The 6,966-nt window shown below is 49.3% G+C and overlaps 1 long non-coding RNA gene across 1 annotated transcript; it reads right to left on the reverse strand.

Moving 5' to 3' along the window:
- Positions 1 to 3,526: 3,526 nt before the first annotated feature.
- On the reverse strand, positions 3,527 to 6,687 carry LOC141581557 (uncharacterized). The gene is made up of 3 exons (XR_012514254.1): positions 6,438 to 6,687; positions 5,576 to 5,645; positions 3,527 to 5,332 (listed from the first exon to the last, which is right to left on the reverse strand). It is a non-coding gene; the product is annotated as an uncharacterized LOC141581557 (long non-coding RNA).
- Positions 6,688 to 6,966: the final 279 nt, after the last annotated feature.

Consider the following 6,966-nt stretch of genomic DNA (forward strand, 5'->3'; position numbering starts at 1 on the left):
AAAGCCAGGAGGCCCAGGGTCCAGGGGTCTCGGCAGTGAGTGGTTATGGAGCCTGGATCAGCTGCTCCCTTTCTGGGATATGCGCAGTGCTCTCTGGGTTTGCTGTGTGTCACTGGGCAGATGGTGGGTTTGGGATCCAGTAGAGGCAGCCCTGGGCTCAAGTAGTGTCTCCTACTCTAGCGAGCGAGTCCCATGTTGGCCCTTTCCAGGATGATCCTACAGATCCACAGGCCTAGACCCCCAGTAAAGGCATGACTGTCAGAGGTCTTGGGGGCCCCCAGGCCTCTCACCGCAGCCCTGCATGAGAAGCTGCTCCCAAGTGTAAGGTCTGACCACACTGTGGACAAAATCGTAACCTCTGTGACCCACACGTACCTCTGGATAGCCTCCTGGAAATAGAAAGTCTGAAGCAACTGGAAAACCCCAAAAGGGAAGAATGATCAACCCCTGTGGTGCCTAATTAACTTCTTCTACTGTTCCTTATTCCTGCCTCAGTTGATAAGGCAATCGGACCTTGTAACCGACCTTGGTCAACCTTATGACTCCAGACCCTACGACCTCCTCCCAGCTTGCAAAAACCACCCTTAATTGTAACTTCTGTAACTTTCCACTGCCTACCCCAAACTTATAAAACCAACTCCTATCCCACCGCCCTCCGCTGACTCTCTTTTTGGAGTCAGCCTGCCCATACCCAGATGAATAGACAGCCGTGTTGCTCACACAAAGCCTGTTTGAGGGTCTCTTCATTCAGAGCGCTCATTTTAACACCAGGAACCAGGGCCTTCTCCCCTGACACCTCCCTTCTGGTCCTTGGTCCGCCCTGAGCTGTGTGATCATCAGTGAGTGAGGACGGATGGATACATATGGTGCTGTGTTTTGGCATCTGATGCTGGCAGGGATGAGATTTCTAGATACGCAGGGTCAGCAGCGTCAAGCCAGAGGCCACAGAGCACGCATCATCCTGCTCTGAGGAGCGCAGTCTAGAAAAGCAGCAGTGTGAATGCACAGAGAGGGACCTGGAGGCCCCAGGCAGTGGAAACTGTATCCTCGGGCTTTCTTTTTTTTTTTTTAAGTGACTCCCTTCTATCCTGGCCCAGAGACTTGCTGCTATTAAAATGGACCGGGTCACTGTCCTCTGTCTAGTGAGGAATATTTCTGAAAAGGTTTTTCCAGCCTGAAGAGCAGAAGCCACCTGGAGGTCAGCAGAGCTGCTGGGACCCCTGCAGACAAACCCCTGGAGCAGCAGGGTAATGCTCGGACACTCTCTCCACTCCACTTCTGCCCTTGGGTTCCTCTGCCTAAACGATGCCTCTTGAACTCCACCTGCCCAATACTTTGCATGTCATTCTCCGGCCTTGCTCTCATTCTAAACACCTGGAAAGCTCCCTCTCCCTGCCTCTCTCCCGTGTCCACATTCCACATCCCAAGGGCATGGTCAACCCCAGCCCCGCCTTGGAGGTATCCCTATGGGCTCTGGCCTGAGCGCCATCTCGCTGGCCTCAGGGTCCTCCATTCTAGTTTGTCCACTGTGTTTGGCACCTGGTTCTGCAGTCTTCTGTGCGCTTCCCGTGTGCTGAAGTGGCCTCCCCACATGCCTGTGTGACTTCTGGGTTAGAGGCCATGTCCCTACAGTCAATTACATGCACAAAGCATTTATGGGTCATCTAATACCTGTATTTGCAAAGCAGTGTGCTGGGGTGTGTGTGAGGGAGTGTGTGCATCTGTGTGTATGGGACATGCTGACGTTAACGAGCCACACACCCTGCTCTGAGAAACTCAGTCTAGAAGGGCGGGTACACAGAGGCACAAATGACAAAGATGGGAGACAAAGGAAGGAGAGATCAGAGAAGGGCTGGGGAAGACCTTTGAGGAGTGAGCAGCCTCTGGAGTGGGCCTGAGAAGTGAAGTGAGTTCCACTTGGGGCCTCCGCAGGAGGAAGGAGGATTGAGGGAGTTCCCTTTCCTTCTGAGGAGGAAGTGCCCATATGTGTTGGGGGGTGGTGGAGAGCTCCAGTTTGACTGGGGGTGGCTCTGGCTATGCTCAGGGAGTCCTCTCTGGTGTTGGGGGTCCTCAGTGTGGCTTGGAGACCTGGCCCACAGACAACACCTGCCTCACTCTGTCCAGGAGGTCAAGTGGAGCTACACTGGGGCCTTGGAGACTCAGCTGAGAGATGTGATGGAGGATGGGGCGTGATGGAGGATGGGGCGTGATGGAGGATGGGGCGTGATGGAGGATGGGGTGTGATGGAAGATGGGGCATGATGGAGGATGGGGCGTGATTGAAGATGGGGCATGATTGAAGGTGGGGTGTGATGGAGGATGGGGCATGATGGAGGATGGGGAGTGATGGAGGATGGGGTGTGATTGAAGATGAGGCATAATTGAAGATGGGGGTGACAGAGGATGAGGTGTGATGGAGAATAGGATGTGATGGAAGATGGGGAGAGACGGAGGATAGGATGTGATGGTGGATAGGGTGTGATTGAAGATGGGGTGTGATGGAAGATGGGGAGTGATGGAGAATGGGGTGTGATGCAGGATGGGACATAATTGAAGATGGGGCATGATGGAGGATGGGGTGTGATTAAAGATGGGGTGTGGAGGATGGGGCGTGATGGAAGACGGGGTGTGATGGAAGATGGGGTGTGGATGTGCTGTGGCTGCACCAACATTCTTGTGGCCCTCACTCCAACCACTTCTCACCACTCAAACCAGAGGCCCCAAGTGAAGCTTTGGGGACGCTGAAGGTCCACCCTGAGTGAGGGGACTGAAGGATGGACTCAGTGATGGGAGTGCACATTGATTTTCTCAATGTGGGTGGCACTATTTTCCCCCACTCCAAAGGATAGAAGGCAACACTCAGCGTAAGTCGAGGTCCAGGCTCTGAAAGAAATCCAGATGTCTGTAACCCTATCAAAGGAGCACATCATAAATCCAACACACAGCCCAGGCCTCAGACGCCCACTCCTTCTTACCAGGGGAACCTGATCCTGTACTTGGTGGTGAAGGCGCCTCTGGCAGGTGGCCCCCGCAGTAGCATCTGGCGTGACTCAGTAACCCCTGGGTGGGTGTGTCTGCTGGGCCTGCTCCTTCTCGTACTGGAGCTGCCATCAGCCCCTGGAGGAGCAGGGACAGCTCCCACTCTAGGCCCTCAATCCTCTGGGCCAGGTGGACTCTTGTCACCACCAGCTGCAAGGTCTGGGGCCTCTTCGGAACCCAGGTTCCCATTTCTCTCTGGCTGGGTCGCCTGCCGCCGGTGGGTTAGGTCTGTCTTCCTGCTACTCACGAGGAAGGACACTGGGAGCCACCTGGAAAGGACGGGTGTGGACTGAGGAGAGATGATCCCTGAGAGTCCTCACTTCACCCTGACCTCTGTCACTTTGGCACTCTTGAGGCACCAACACCTTCCCCACGTTTGGGAAGAGCCAAACGAGCTGCCCACAGGCCTGACCTCGTGATTAACTAATGAAGACACAGTTTCCTGGAGTTTACGTGGCCACACAAAAGCACATCCTCAGCCAATTACGTCATTATGCAACAGTCATGTTTAATAATTTGGAACCATGATTGAATAATTAAACCTCACCACGTCATAGCCCTTCACCTCATCCTGTTTTGTCCTTCCTTCCTTAGTACCAGGGATAAGAGAGGAACCAGCCCCATAGCTCAGTGCAAACTCTTCGGAAGGAGTCTGGACAAAGCTCAGGGTGAGAGCAATGAGTGTATGGAGAACATTTGGGAGGCTGGCATCTGCTTATGGAGAGCCCACCTCAGGAGCCCCCCTGGGGCCACCGAAAGCTCGGTTCTGGCAGCCCTGCTGGGAAGGCATCTTTGCATTTTATGACTGTTACTGGGGCCCCACCCTGCCTTGCTGGCTCACAGGATACACTTTCCCTCAGCTGTTTGAGACCACGGGTACCCTTTCTTGCCACTTTTGTCTCACAGAGAGTCCAGTTTGATGAAGACTTGATATTCTAGATCTTGCGACATCAAGGCCCAAGCCTATGCAATGTTCTCACGGAATTCTTCATATTCAGGGCATATCCTGGCTCTCCTTGATGTGTGTACAATGAGAAGGACACACCCTGTGACCCCAGCAACTCAGGGACTAGGACGGGGCGAGGGAGACACTGGACTTGCGTGCAAAAGTCCATGGGGACTTACAGGCTGGAAAAGACAATTAAACATGACGCAATGACCAAGGTGGAGACCAGACCCCCTGGAGACGAAATGACGTGAGGGGAGCCTCGAGTCAAGATAAATATTATTTATGCAGTGCTAATCACACTGGCAACCTCAGGCCCACAGCCCCGGGTGGGCTTTAGTAAAGGCAGATGCGAGCTCAATGGAGACACAGCTGTGTGATCACCTCTATCTCGTCTTTCTCTCCTCCAGCCTTCTCTGTATCTGCACAGCTGGGGACTGGAGCCAGGGCGGAGGGCAACCAGGCTGGAGACGCAGCTCATGAAAAGTTCCTGCTTCCAGAGGCGCGCCCTATTCATTCGGCTACGTCACTAACAGCTATTTTCATTATTCCCTTTCCACGCCCTTCCTCAGTCTTTCCAGACTGTGGATTTACTTAGAGCGCTGCAGCCCCATGCTGATGGTGTGGGCTTCCCTGCATCCAGCCTCAGGACTGAGGTTTCCTGGCAGAGTCTTCCACTTGCCAAACCAAACGTGCAGAACCTGACTTGGGTGGATATCTGTTCTGAGCTGGCTGTTCAGATCCCAACCCCCTCAGTGTGGAATGGGCTGTGATTCTGTGGACCCCACCCCTGAGAACACCTTAGGAGCTAAGACCTAAGCCCATTTGCTGGGCTTACAGCAAACGTGCAGCCTTCATCAAAGGCCTGTGGGTCTGTCTTTCTCTTTCTGGAGCTCCAGGACCCGAGCAATCAATGAGAACTCACTCAGCTCATCCACAGGGTCTTCCACTGTCATGTCTTTCTCTATAAATGAGGCACAGATGGTCTTCATTACTTTCACTTTTGTTCAAATTTCATGAAACATTCCTTGTGTTCCTGTTCCATGACAGGCAGTGGGGCCAGTGCTACATACACAGAGTCAAAGACGGGGACTGCTCAGAGGCCTCAGAGCCTGCAGGTAACGTGAGCCAGGCCTACAGTCCAGCACAGGAAAACAGGAAAACTTATTGTGGAGAGAGACACCTGGCACAACAGTAGCAAACAGCAGGACACCTAGGTCACCTTTCCCAGGTACAATCATCGGGGAGAGCTTTCTGGAGAGGGCACATCTCAGCTGAATCTTGAAGGATGCCCAGGAGTTAGCTGAGTGGTGAACTGAAGAAGCATGTTCCAGGCAAACGGAATAGCCTGTGAGAAAACAGAGACATGAGAGCATAGGGAACATTCATTCATCCATCTGTCTATGTATCCATTCATTCACCTGTCCATCCATCCATCCATATACCCATCTGTCCACCCATCTCTTCACCCACCCATCCATAATTAAAGACTTATTAGGCATGTGATTTTCTTCAGCTATTAGAATATATCAGTGATGATGTTTTAAAAAAAATTCTGTAAATGACTTTTTAAGTAAAATATGGTTTTTACCTCTTAGGTGTTCATTTAGTGTAATTTTTCCTTTCTGTACTGCAGCCCCAGATAATTGACCAACACACTTCTGTGAAAGATTCAGAGATATTCTGGTCAAATTACTATCAAGAAAGTGTTGCAATTAAAAGGTAATGAGTTACACAAAATAATTTCTAATAATTTTCTTGAAACAATTGGATTTCCTATTTTAAAAGACTTAAAAATAAGAGAAACATATGTTGTAAACTGAAACATTTTCATAGAGAACCTCATATGTGCTCACTGGATCAAGCTTCTTTTTCATCTTCATATGGCTACTGACTCTGTAAATCAAGCATGGAAGGCCAAAGGAAACACATTCACAGACGCATATTACCTTATGTGTGTACTTCAGCAAAAAAAGACCTGGCTTCCAAATATCGCACTTTGGCCGGGCATGGTGGCTCACACCTGTAATCCAGGCACTTTGGAGGCCAAGGCGGGCGGATCACCTGAGGTCAGGGGTTCAAGACCAACCTGACCAACATGGTGAAACGCCGTCTTTATAAAACAAAACAAAAAAAACAAAAAACAAAGTATCTCACTCTACTTTGCATTCCCCACCAAAAATGAGACATTTAAACAAATACATAATACACTTACTATAATATAGCATTAAGCATTTAAAATTTTTCTAACAATAGAATTTTTAGTGGTAAAATAAGATACTTAGCATGACCAGAAACTTCAGCTTGCGTCATGTGGTAGTGCACTATCTAAAGCCGTATCAATGAGTCATGTAATTGCAAATACTGAATAGTCTGCTATTCCTCTGCCTTCAAAACAAACATTTAATTTTCCCGTGAAGAAAGCACACTATTTATTACCTCTCATTACTCACTGTATTAATGAAAGAGCAGCCTATCTGAATAGAAAGAGCATAGCCCTTGGATCGCATTCAACTTGGGCTGGAATCCTGCTTTAAGCTCTATCACTTCCCAGCTGTTGCTTGGCCTTTTTCTGTCCCAATTTCCTCATCAATGAAATGGGAATAAATGTAGTAGCTTTCTCACAGGAAACTGTAAGATGTAATGAGATTAAGTAATGCTTAAATGAGATTCCACACAAAAGATATAGAAGAGTTCCTAACACAAATTATAGCTCATTAATTGTTAGATTATTATAATTTTTTACTAATACTTCTAAAGACAATATTCAAATTAAGTGAGAGGATACAATTATCGCTACACTTTGAGATATGTTTTAAAGATTACAGGTACCATTGTATTTTAGTGATTCTAAAATGACCATTATCTCCAAGTTTTGACATTTCTTTTTTTTTTTTTTGAGACAGAGTTTCGCTCTTGTTACCCAAGCTGGAGTGCTATGGCGCGATCTCGGCTCACTGCAACCTCCGCCTCCTGGGTTCA

Source organism: Saimiri boliviensis, chromosome 16 (assembly GCF_048565385.1).
Source record: "Saimiri boliviensis isolate mSaiBol1 chromosome 16, mSaiBol1.pri, whole genome shotgun sequence".
Taxonomy (NCBI): domain Eukaryota; kingdom Metazoa; phylum Chordata; class Mammalia; order Primates; family Cebidae; genus Saimiri; species Saimiri boliviensis.